The sequence below is a fragment of the Macrobrachium rosenbergii genome, chromosome 2, assembly GCF_040412425.1.
Source record: "Macrobrachium rosenbergii isolate ZJJX-2024 chromosome 2, ASM4041242v1, whole genome shotgun sequence".
Classification (NCBI taxonomy): domain Eukaryota; kingdom Metazoa; phylum Arthropoda; class Malacostraca; order Decapoda; family Palaemonidae; genus Macrobrachium; species Macrobrachium rosenbergii.
Window position 1 is genome coordinate 49,533,337 of NC_089742.1, and position 13,434 is coordinate 49,546,770.

The 13,434-nt window shown below is 36.8% G+C and overlaps 1 protein-coding gene across 4 annotated transcripts in view; it reads right to left on the minus strand.

Moving 5' to 3' along the window:
- Positions 1 to 10,488, minus strand: part of LOC136846503 (micronuclear linker histone polyprotein-like) — a 625,416-nt gene extending 614,928 nt beyond the window's left edge. For all 4 annotated transcript variants that reach the window (XM_067117370.1, XM_067117397.1, XM_067117350.1 and 1 more), the window contains exon 1: positions 9,802 to 10,488. The gene's annotated coding sequence lies outside the window, so the exon portion shown is untranslated. The remainder of the gene's footprint in view (positions 1 to 9,801) is intronic.
- Positions 10,489 to 13,434: the final 2,946 nt, after the last annotated feature.

Genomic DNA, 13,434 nt, shown 5'->3' on the forward strand with positions numbered 1-13,434 from the left:
ATGAACGTGGAATTAGAGCCACAGTGTTGGAAATATAAGCTATGAACTGTATGAAACTCTGTACATAGCCAAAATGGGAATTCAGTTAGCAATGGAGCCTCTTGATGAACGTGGAATTAGAGCCACAGTGTTGGAAATATAAGCTATGTGCAAAATTCAATTGCCATATTCTACCCAAGGTACTCAGACGGAGCAGTTAATTATTCACCACAAAAAGCACGCTAACTTTGAAAATGGTTTTTCACAAGTCACAACTCTCAACAACCTATTCAAGCAAATGAAGAACAAAGGAGATTGGTGCCACCACCGAACATGATGATGAGAACTCACAAAGCGAAGGAGAAGAAATTAAAAATGTAAATAAAGAATGGCATTAAAATTTTCTAAACATTACTTGAAAATTTCAGATCGTAATCAATATTTGCTGCCTACCTTCGATGATTTGTGCTTCGCTAAAGCATTCGCAAATAGACACGCAAGCAAATAAACATTGCACACCTAGCCTACACGCAAAAAACATTGCACACATGCACGCAAATAAACAGTGCACACATACATGCAAATAAACATTGCACACATACATACAAATAAACATTGTACACATGCACGCAAATAAACATTGCACAATACACGCTAATAAACATTGCTCACATGCACGCAAATAAACATATGCACACATGCAAGCAAATAATCAATGCAAACATACGCCTAAATAAACTCTGCACACATACAGGCAAATAAACAATGCATAAATACACCCTTATAAACACTGCACACATACACAAATAAACAATGCACACAAACACGCAAAATGAACAATGTACACGTACACGCAAATAAAAATACGCAAACATACACGCAAATAATCACTGCACACATACATATAAAAATAAATGTTTGGAATAAACAATGCACACATAGCCTACATCAAAACGTTTTTGGAAAACCAAATTCGAGAAGATGGGTTTGTCGAACCCCGTTCTTAAAGTACGGTGGCAGTGAAGCAGTGTTGTTGAATGACAATGAGAGAAAAAGGTGGTGGGAGATTTTAGGGACGAACTGTTTGCGCAAAGGGGTAAGAAACGTAGAGGAACGAAGATCTGGTATAAAAAAAAAAAGTCAATCCCAGATGAAAGGATGGACCGGTGTTCTGAGGATGTTTGTTCACGGGGAGGATGGAGGGCGATAGGCTGATAAAAAGCGAGTAAAATTCGCGAATCTTTGGAGATCTTGAGAGAGAGAGAGAGAGAGAGAGAGAGAGAGAGAGAGAGAGAGAGAGAGAGTACTGGCAGGATGTTGCGGAAATGTTGAGTGGAAGATAGCAGAGAGAGAGAGAGAGAGAGAGAGAGAGAGAGAGAGAGAGAGAGAGAGAGAGAGAGAGAGAGAGTGTGTGTGTGTACTGGCAGGATGTTGCATATATGTCGAATAAAAGATGCTTAATAACCAAGAAATATAGGAGTGCGTGTTACACACACGTGAGCAGTGCAGTATATGTAATGAGACTAATACACTGCTGGTGAGCTTTAGTGCAGGTAGCCTATATGAAGGTGCCGAACTTCGGAAGTTTTTCTGTGCAAGGGTTTCATCCTGAATTGATCAATTAAAGGATAAACTTGGCACTGACAGCTTTCTTTTTTTCTTTTTTTTAAGCCATTCACTGTTAAGTTAAGCTACTAATTTTCTGTCATCTGGGACACTCATCTCAGCAACAAGAAAAGGTTTCTCACTCCGGACAAGATGGCGGGGACTTTGCCATGAAAATACCTTTTTTATATATATATATATATATATATATATATATATATATATATATACACACACACATATATACATATATATTATACATATGTGTCTATGCATGTATGCATGGCCCCGGGATAGAGGCTAGCAAGTATATAGTAACGTATAGTGTTTATCACAAAGAGATATGCGAACAAAACTTGCTCAAACACAGCCCATATCGAAATGGCCTCTTAAGTAAGACTAAACGTCGTGTAGGCCTAACAATCTCTGTCCCAAAGGAGGGCTTCGGAATACATCAAAAACAGGATCTAGATGAATGTGAAAATGTTAATCCTATTGTCAAGACTAGGCCTATGTCATTTTTCATACAAGGCGAATTTTGACGCGTTTTTTTTTTTTTTTTTTAGTTCCCTGAGGAGAGCTTCAAAGTCTTTTGAGTATGCATAAGCAATGCGTTGTATTTTAGCAATACTAGCAATTCAAAAATCAGTAATGAAGTAACTCTTACAAACAAAAGAAGTAGGCCTAGGCTATCACTTGTAATAAAAATGCACTCAAAAAAATAAAAAATCGAATCAGCAAATTTAGAGGCTAAATTTACAGATTAGCCAACGAAGATGCCAAGTCAGCCTAACGTGGTCTGAGAGAGAGAGAGAGAGAGAGAGAGAGAGAGAGAGAGAGAGAGAGAGAATAACTCGATTTCTTGAAACTGCCTACTTATGACGTATAGACACATAAAAATAAGAAACATTAGCGTCAATTTCTAGTCCCTAAAAACCAGTCCGAGAAATCAGAAGTAATTCGATTTCGATTACAATAATTACATTATTGCTTAGACAATCACGAAAGCGAGTCTACAAAGGCGAAGGCTAAACGGTGATGCGAACGTAAAACAAGAATGACATTCACGATCTAATTGTAGGCTAATTGTTTAACTGTCCTACAACCTTCAATGGCAGTCGCTTCTGAGACGATCAGCCTACCCGCAAATCCACGCTGCCTATACTTCTTTAACAAAGCATATACATATAAAAGTACAAAAGAAAGCAGTATCGCAAATAAATCTATTTAAATCGATCAATCAAACCGTAAGTTAAAACGGACACTATGACCTGCTCAGCATGATTACGAGAAAAGAATGCAGTCTCAGTGACTATATTAAGCCACAGCAACATTTTCAGCTTAGTGATCCAATCAGTCTCACACCTAAAGTGTTGACTAATCACGAAACGAGGTCATCCAGCACATGGGGTCATAATCACGCGAAGTTCAAAAGATGCTGTAATACATATTTTAAAGCCCCTGTGCCTATGCTTTCCTGACTTGTAGTGTTGTTCGTGTATACATATAGGTCTATTTATCTGCCTTTATTTGTTATTCTTTTACTATCTCTACTCTGACGTACATTGTAGAGCTTTGTCTAGGAAGTAATTAGCACCTTTAAGACTTACTTCACTTGAATGTTTGCTTATGTTAAATAATAATAATTATCTTTGGAAGCTTGAACTTCAAGTTAAAGGCCCCCGTAGGTTTGTTCCATACGAATACGGGTTTATCTTCCGAATAATAATAATAATAATAATAATAATAATAATAATAATAATAATAATAATAATAATATCTAGAAAGTAATCGAAGTACCCACACCACACCAACGGCAACCGAGATAAGGGGAGAATTATTCACTAATAACAGTCAACTCCAAACAAGGGGGAGGGGAGCGGGGAAGGGACCACCAGACCATGCACCTCTTCACGCTAGTTGACTTACGGTATTATCCGATGATGGCCATGACATTCATCATTACAACACCACCTTTAAGATTACACATTTTAGGCGCGGAACGAAAGGAGAATAGGCAATTAACAGTTTAATGAGGTATGGAGGAGATGAAGTTTTGATATTTCAGTTACGCTTTGCACGACGCGGATTTCCACGGTGACGAGGCAAGGTCGGATCTTTACAGGTCTAGGTGACAGGTTTCTAAGTCTACCTACGTTAGCTAAGCCAGTTTGTCAAATAAGTCTCGAGTCAAGGAAAAACAGTAATCTAAATTACCTCTGCACGGTAGCCGCTTTAGCTACGTTTTGGCAATAACAAGTAGGTTGTTAAGTGTAACATTTTTTAATGGAATACAGTATTTTGAGTTTGGTCGATGTATACATACAATGTGCTATTTATAAACTCACTCTGAGATTAGAGCTCTCTTTTTCCTGTGACTCTCATTTCTTATGTTGCTTCAAGCCTGTTTCAAGTCACTGCAAATAAACCCATTTAGATTGTTCATTCTCTGTCTTGAGACCTTGGTGCACACTCAATTCTTAGCCTCGTAAACCTTTAAGTCTGAAAGAAAATTGTCTAAGAGCGTGTACGTATTGCATGCATGAGCACACAGGCCTACATATTATTAATATCATTATGATTATAATCTTACATTAGTATTTTCTTAAAACAATCCTTAAAGAATAAGCCATGACCTTGCAAAGCAAACTTCCACAAATTAGAAGAAAGAAGACAGGTGTGGAAATATCTAAATATTAGATATTTCCACTGATGAAACTGAATAGGCTATATACAGTTAATAATAACTAAGAACTGGTAAAATTAAGTACATGTAACTAATGACATATAAATAAATTAATTAATAAATGAATAAAAGTTTGTTTGAGTCTACCCTCAAGCAATGAATTCAAAGGTTTGAGGATGTCATTTCTTGGTCACACAACGGCCACAAATGGCAGCAAAGATATTCCAATCAATTAGGCAAACCATAACTATAAACACAGGAATGTTGAGCCCCATAACTTCCCTGTATAGGCCTATGTCAATCATTCTAAAGGTATACAATAAGTAAAAAGCCACAATAATGTATATGAGCGACTGTATTTTTCAAAAACAGAAAGGTTAAAAAAAAAGGGGGAGCTTTCGACCGTTTGCACAACAACGGTCCTCTTCAGTTGGCTGAATTGGACCGTTGTGCAAACGGTCCACAGCTCCCGTGTTTAACCTTTTCGTATTTTGAAAAATACAGTCGCTCATACACATTATTGCGGCTTTTTACTTATTGTTTCCGGTCACAGTATAGTGATGCACCATAGATAATCTAAAGGTATGTAAGATACACACACACAGGCCTATACATATATATATCTATATATCGACAGATAGATAGATAAGTAGGTAGGTAGGTAGATAGACAGATAAACATTTTCCCTTTAGTGAGTGGTTCAGGAAGGAAAGTTGCTTATCTTCACTGATCGGATGACCAGCAAACGTGTCGATCAGTGAAAAGGCCACGTTAGACGGGGCCATAAATTGGATGCGTGACCAGCTGTAAATAACAAGCTACGTCGTCACATACGCTTCCGTGACCATCTGTAATGGCAAGCTTGCGACTAGCAATCTCGTACCAAAAATCAACGTTTGGAAACTCTCAATAGCACAGGAGACTAGTATTAGAGGCGATAATTTATAATAATATCTGAGAAGCCAACAGGCACTGAAAGCGTGTGTATGTAAGGACAATAATGCATTAAGTTTGAACACAATTAGGCCTACGTGACATCTTTTATCTATTTAGATTTCTGCACAATTATTTCATTAAAAAACCTGAATAAAAAATTCAATGGCCTTTGTCGCTTATTCAGAAAGTTCAACAATGAAAACATTTTGCTTTCCGGAAAGTCATCACAGATGCGACTCACTGGGCTGCATCGACAGTCGTGTTATGTAACTGTGCCTCACTATATGGCAGAATTTAATTCTCGCGGGAGAGAAACGAGAGGAGAAAACGATTTCTCGCGGGAGTCTTGGAAATTCACACAATTCTTCGCCTTCTGTCCCTCACTCGAAACCATTTACTTCAGGGGTCTCTTTTCGGGGCAACTCGGGGCATGCACCCAGAAGCGAGGAGAAAGAGAGAGAGTGAGAGAGAGAGAGGATCGCGCAAGCGAGAAAACTTATTTCGCGAAATCCCAAACGCAAAGTTTGCGGCCCAACTTAAACCAACCCTTTTCGATCTCGAATTCGCCGAAGGCTCCCTGTAATTCCTTTCCGGGGACCCTGGGGCGCTCTCTCTCTCTCTCTCTCTCTCTCTCTCTCTCTCTCTCTCTCTCCTCGTATCTTGACAGGCCTCCTCCCTCCAGTTGCTGTGTGACCCACTTCCCAAAAGAGGCACCTAATTATTGCCTACAAACACGTAGGCTACACCACATACCAGACTCCTTTTTCTATGATAAATAATGGGAGCATTTTCACTTCTGTGAGTCATTCCCGTATCTCAGCCCCACCCCCACCCCAAAAAAAAAAAAAAAATATATATATATATATATATATATATATATATATATATATATATATATATATATATATATATATATATATATACTGTATAAATATAGGCCTATATATATATATATATATATATATATATATATATACTCATATATAACCGTGATAGAAACACTTGCTTCTGGTTCCGCTCCAGTTGGTTACTGCTTGGATGACGTAATGACAAGAGAATATCTGGGTCTTAATCTAGTCACGTTCTTTTTAGATGTAGTATAAGCCAAAATACAGGAAAATTACCAATAGATTTACTGTCAAGAACATTTCTCTTTTTCCAAATATATATATGTATATAAAGATTATATATCTATATATAATATATATATATATATATTATAAATGTGTCTTGCATGGAATTGGCATACTAAATAAGTGTTTCCCATATGCTTCTTTCAGCTAACAGAAGGCAAACCTGAGAAAGTAAATCAATACTTTAGGCCTTATTAACTTAGTATAAAAAAAAAACGCTAAATATCCACGTCATTATTGCAAAAAAAAATATGAATTTACAGTGCTTCAGCAACCATATGTGCCATACTGTCACAATTCACTGAAGTCCTATTTATTTCTAAAGCACTTGCGTCACAAACAGCAGCATATATATTTTTTCGGTTTACCTATCACCTGTATATACGTAGATTACTCCAATGAAGTTACCGTATATAGTGGAGCAGAGCTCCTGCAATTTAGGAAAATCTCAGTAAAATAAACTTTTTACAAGATGTGTTTCCATTCCGCCCAAGATGTCAACGAGGTTGATTTGTTTTAAAAGACAAATTACAATTTCCGTTGAAAGCCATTAGCCTACATATTTAATTCACAACCATCTCTTCGGTATCAAGAGGGGGGTTTCTTAACTGCTAGTACCATATCGAACCTCTACGATATTTCTGTGATTTTGAGTGCTGATGATATATATATATATATATATATATATATATATACTATAATATATATACATATATGTGTGTGTGTGTGTGTGTGTGTGGTATATAGCCTATAATGCTTCCTGCACAAACCACATACTCAACTATATAACCATTTCATTAGTCAGTTTACCGTTTTGAAAGCGTTCCGTACTATCTATGCAAATTAATGCAAACAGTGCTATCAATGTGGAAATTAGTGACAATATCTTACGATCTACAGGTAAACAAAAATTATTCGAATTTTATTTACTTTTTCACTGTTTACTTCTCAAGTCTTACTGTTACCCACTCGCACTCCTATTGGTCAATTACATTTCAGTGACGTTTCATTAGTACTGGAATGCGTGTCGTCCCCACCCCCAACAAAAGGCAATATTTAAGTAATAATAAAACAGGCTTTAGGAAAGTCAGTGGATTACGACGAGGCACGAAAAGTTAACAGTAAAATATAACATTTTTAAATATTCCGGTTTATCTTTTTTTTTTTTTTTGCACATACATAACTGGCATATCAAGTAGCCTACATCTAAGTTGCTTATCTTTCCCTTGTTCAAGGTTAACAACAGTTTAACGTGATCATTATCTGTAGACGATCTGTTACACACAGGAAAAATAAGCATCTGACAACAAATTACGAAGGAGGATAATCCTCCGTTCAACCGCACTATTTTTATCTCGTCTGAGGTCATGGGAGTATGGTAGAATACAGAAGGTTTCACCCTTCTACTCTAAGCCCACGACCTCCAAAGATGGTCACGAATGCGCAGACATAACTAGTCCTAAAATTAGAGCTGAAAAAAAAATCACTCCCATTTCCCTACACGTTACAGTAACAATTAAAATAGAATTTACAGTTACCATACAATGCCACGAACAACTTTCATTAATAGGCCTCACTAACTAACAAACAACTTTCATTAATTGGCCAGACTAACTAAGAACTAACAACTTGCATTCATAGGCCTAACTAACAACTTTCATTCACTGGCCTAACTAAGAACTAACAACTTTCATTCATAGGCCTAACTAACTAACAACTTTCACTCATTTGCCTAACTAAATACCAACTAACAACTTTCATTCACTGGCCTAACTAACTAACAACTTTCATTCACTAGCCTAACAAACAACTTTCATTCATTGGCCTAACTAACTAACAACTTCCATTCATTCGTCTAACAACTTTTATTCATTGGCATAAATACCGACAACTTTCATTCATTGGCCTAACAAACTAACTAACTAACAACTTTCATTCATTGGCCTAACTAACAAACAACGAACAACTTTCATTCATAGGCCTAACAAACCACGCTCACCGAGTCCAATTCAAATTCTTAGGACGGTATCAGCTTTAGTGAATCAACCCAACCGTCAAAATATCATCTCGCATTCCTGTTATCGAATCGTAAACTTACAATCCACTGACGTTTCTCACGCTACACTGGGCATCACATATTCATCGTCACGTGATTTCGTCCAAATCATATGTCATACAGACGCACCGAATCTGGTAACCATTGCGTAATGTTGTTACGAATATGCCATCGTTGTTATTTGGAAAAAATAAAGCAGTCTGATTTTTGCTGGTGTCCTCAAAAATTCATTTTTAACTTTTTTTTTTCGACCACACAAAACAATTTTGACAATAATAAACATTAGATGTTAAGCTAAATTCTACGGAATAAAAGTACACAATTTAGACATTTGAAATTGTTACTAATCCGTAAAAGAGAGATAAATACATCCAGTATATCCACAGTCACATTGCAATCGCACCTGACGCTCTGTCACTAACAGCTGGGTTAAATTTTCAGTATTCTAATAAAAAAATATCGTTTTTCGTTACCAAAATAAACGCTAACAGTATCAAACAGCTCAATACTGACAATTATTAAAAACTTTCAGGGGGCGGGGGGTTACTGACTGAGCAAACCCGACAACTGTTGAAGTTGTAGTATGTTTGTGATCTATATTTATATCGTAACAATGTTTTACAACTTGGGCTGCTCTTGACTCCTAACTAATTCTCTTTGTACTATAAGCGACTTTTGTGTGTGTGTGTGCGTGTGTGCATATATAAACAGGGAACACGTACAAAGCTGATGTAAGGCAAATACAACTAAAGCTGTAAGGTTACTAAAATGCAAAACTTTTAAAGTCCTTACAAGAAAGAATGAACATACGAGCTTTCCGAAGCTCTTTCACTTATTAATACAATAAATAATTTGTGAGTCATGGCATCGTGTGGGGATTTACAAGTAAAATGACACACGAATGTAATTATGATCTAACACACTAACATTACAACCGAAAGGTGAGAGCAAGTTACCCTCAGTCAGATTCCTGGTAATATGAAAAAGTCAAAGGCTATGCCTAGTTCCACATGGATATGACAAAAGTGACTAATATGCTTTCCACGTTCCCTACTAAAAAAGAAGTTGAAAGAAGTAAAATGAAAACCCCTATATCTAAAGCCTCTCCCTACAACGAAATCACAAGACTCGTTGAATAAGTTAGTTTAGGATAAAGCAGGTAGCTTACCCTAATCACAAACGTTCGAGGCCCACAATCTGTGCTAACCTAAACCGGTTATGGTTTAGGCTTAAAGGCTCCGAAGGGAGAAGGAGAAAGGCAAGAAAAGATTGATTTAAATTCTGTGAGAGAGAGAGAGAGAGAGAGAGAGAGAGAGAGAGAGAGAGAGAGAGAGAGAGAGAGCCGAAAGCAATAAAAAAAAAAGAAAGAAAAGGGGGTTTGTCCGTTGACAACTCGAAAAACTTACTGTTGAGCCAGTTGCATTTTACCCGACCCGGAGGTCGTCTTCGATGCCTCCTGCGAGTTCTTCTTCTTCAAAAGCATGCTGTAACCTTCGAAACTTTTTTTGGCTTTCTGTAAACTTATTTATCCCACCAACAAACACGAACACTAACACCCGATCATACGAGCGACTTTTCAAACTGCCGTTACCTTAATCTCACACCTGACACTCATCTCGGTGCAATACCAAAACTTGTTCCGAGTTCAAAAAACCACTTCACTGACAGATTGGATCGGGGACACTTTTGCAACATCCACCAAAATACTTTCTTTTTTTTTTTCTTTTTCCCTGTTTATCACAAAATCGGTCCGGAATCTAATTTGCTCCCCACCACCACCACCAAAACCACCAAACAGGGTCGGCTGAATATCTCTTAATCCACAGCATGCGTCTCAAAAGTAGTCGGTCGCTGTCAACATCTCGCGCTGCCCTCTCGGCTTTTCTTGTTTTTATCTTATATATACACACACGTACGTCACGCACACTGAACTCGACTGTATCCTCACTGCATTTCAACTGTGTAACGCCTGCATCCCCGAGGAGTTGCGCCGAACGGAATCAAATTGAAATATTATTATTCCAGTTGGCCTCAGAGCGCGGGGCGAGAGCTCTGCGATGAGGTCCTTCCTTCCCGCCAGTCAGACAAGAACTGAACTCTTCTTCTTCTTCTTCCCGCCTATACAACAGCGTGGTTTGTGTGAGAGCGCTTTTTCGCGCGCCATCCAGCGTCCTCGTCTCAAACCATAGCCGCCTCTCGTACGGACATAGTAGGGTTTGTAGCTCAATGAAAAGTGCTTTTCCATTCTCTCTCTCTCTCTCTCTCTCTCTCCTCTCTCTCTCTCTCTCTCTCTCTCTCTCTCTCTCAAAATAAACACAACGACAAGCAAAAGACCAGATCTTTCGCTTTCTCTCAAAACAAAATCATCAAAGGGAAAATGAACAAATTTCTCTCTCTCTCTCTCTCTCTCTCTCTCTCTCTCTCTCTCTCTCTTAAAATCAACACAGAAAGGAAAAAGACCTGATCTCTCTCTCTCTCTCTCTCTCTCTCTCTCTCTCTCTCTCTTTTACACAGGCTATAGTGACAGTCATCTCTCTCTTCGCAATACTAAGCTATACTGTAGTACTCAGACTGGAAATTCAATAAAAAGTGTTTTCTCTCTCTCTCTCTCTCTCTCTCTCTCTCTCTCTCTCTCTCTCTCTCTCTCTGTGTGTGTGTGTGTGTGTGTGCGCGTGTGTGTATGTTTGACACAGGCTACAGTGACAGTCATCCCTCTCTTCACAATACTATAGTTACTCAGACTGGAAAATCGCCCGTGATGGCTTCTTAAAAGCGGCGTAGATGGAGGTAATGATAATTGTAAAGAATATTTCCATGGCACCCTGACAATTAGCGATAATTTCCTCTAATAGATAAAGTTTAATTTCCTCTAACAGATAAAAGTTTAATTTTCTTTAACAGATAAAAGTTCTACACTCGACTCCTTATCGAGTGATTAACTCTAAATCATCAGAGCAAGACATTCTCTTGGGAGCACTCTGACGGCAAAAAAGTCATTAGTAATGTTTGTTCCTTATTCTCATTACAGTAATCAGTATACTTGCATTGCGTTTACTGGATTGAGTGATTGATTTACATCAAATATCGTTGCGTCCATTTTTGGTCATAGACCCTATGGATCTTTCCTAGATAGAGAGCCCCAAGGGTTTTCGGGGGTCGTTATCTACGACTAATATTTTTGGGGGGTCATTATCTTTATGGCATTTACAGTATTTGTTTAATGTTTTTACATCCCGAGTTAAAACCTTTGGGAGTCACTATCTAGGAAAGATCCTACCCCATAAATAATGCGGATTAGAAATTAAAGATATAAATAATGCTTAATGAAACATTCATAAACTCTCCAGTGGGTATTGATTTGTAAAGTGACTCGGAATCCACGTCAACATTAAGCCATTTCCTTACTCTTGCTCAGTTTTGCTCTGAGCCGTTTCTGCTGAGAAAGATTTCCAAAATCTTTTCACTGTATTTTGTTGTGTCTCTACACACACACACACACACACACATTTATATATATGTGTGTGTCTGTGTGTGTGCATTAATATTATATATATATAAGTGCGTGCGTTTATCACAAAATTGGATTAAAGTCAAACTGATCATGAATGGTACACGAATCACTCCCGGCAGAGAACGGTTATTCAGCGTTTTACGAGCTGGGCAACGGCACCTCACCTTTAATTCTGTAGTATTGCATTACAATTGTGTTCGTCATTTTCCAGTATTATTTTTCAACAAAAGTCGACACTGACTGCTCAAGTAAATCCATACTAGTAATTATATACGTTCTTGCTCCTAGTGGTAGTATGATCTTGCTTTTCATATCTATCTATCTATCTATCTATCTATCTATCTATCTATCTATATATATATATATATATATATATATATATATATATACATATATATATACATACATACATATATATTATAATATGGTCTTGTTCACTATCTGAGCGTCCATAATTACTATGGTCGCTGCCCTCATCAAATCATCCATACTAGTAGCTATGGTATTGCTCCATATTAGTAAAGACTGCCTTGTTCTTCATAACCTTTGTTATGAGTTATTGAGATCTTGTTCCTTATTTAAGAACACCTGTTGAACAACTTTTGTTTAAAAAAACTTATTTGATTAACTGGCCTGGTTGAAAACGCATGTTATGAAGTAATTAGTGAACTATATATCATATCTCCCATTCACCTTTTAATAAATGACCGTCGCTACATAGAATTCACTCAACCACTCAACTGGCTGCCGAGCCTCATTGTGGCCCATTGCCGCTAGCAGCAGAACCCTTCCATGTCCCTCTACTTTCTACTTTGCGCTGTCTTAAGAATTTATGATTTTCTTAAACAAAGTCTAAAAAAGATAACAGTCTATCTTTATCTGGCTATATTATATAATAGATAACTGTCTATGTTAAATAATATATAACTGTCTAAGTTCATAAGTAAATAAATGTCTATGTTTATAACCAACTGTCTATGTTTCTCATCATCAAATGCGGTTGTGTTTACTCTCTCAAGCTTTGGTCTTCGTTAGCATCGTGCATCCATTACTTATGATTTAATTATGGTTATTTGCATACTGCATTCATTTTCTTAGCCTCTATATGCACAAGATAAAATCATTTCTTCCTGGTTATTTTTCTTTTATTCAGTTTCATACTCAAGTGTTATTGACTTCATTTAAGAGTTTTTTCCACCTTTACAAAGTGGCATATTTATTTCATTCAGGTGTTATTTTTTCTAATTTGTGCCAGGTTATTATTATTATTATCATTATTATTATTATTATTATTATTATATTATTATTATTATTATTATTATTATTTGCCTTTAATTTAACGCTCAGGTGTTATTGGCTTCATGTAAGTGAGTTCTTTTCCTCCTTTACAAACTGGGCATAATTATTTTTATTTGTGTCAGGTTATTTATATATACTGTATATATATATATATATATATATATATATATATATATATATATATATATATATATATATATTTTTTTTTTTTTTTTTTTTTAATTTCACA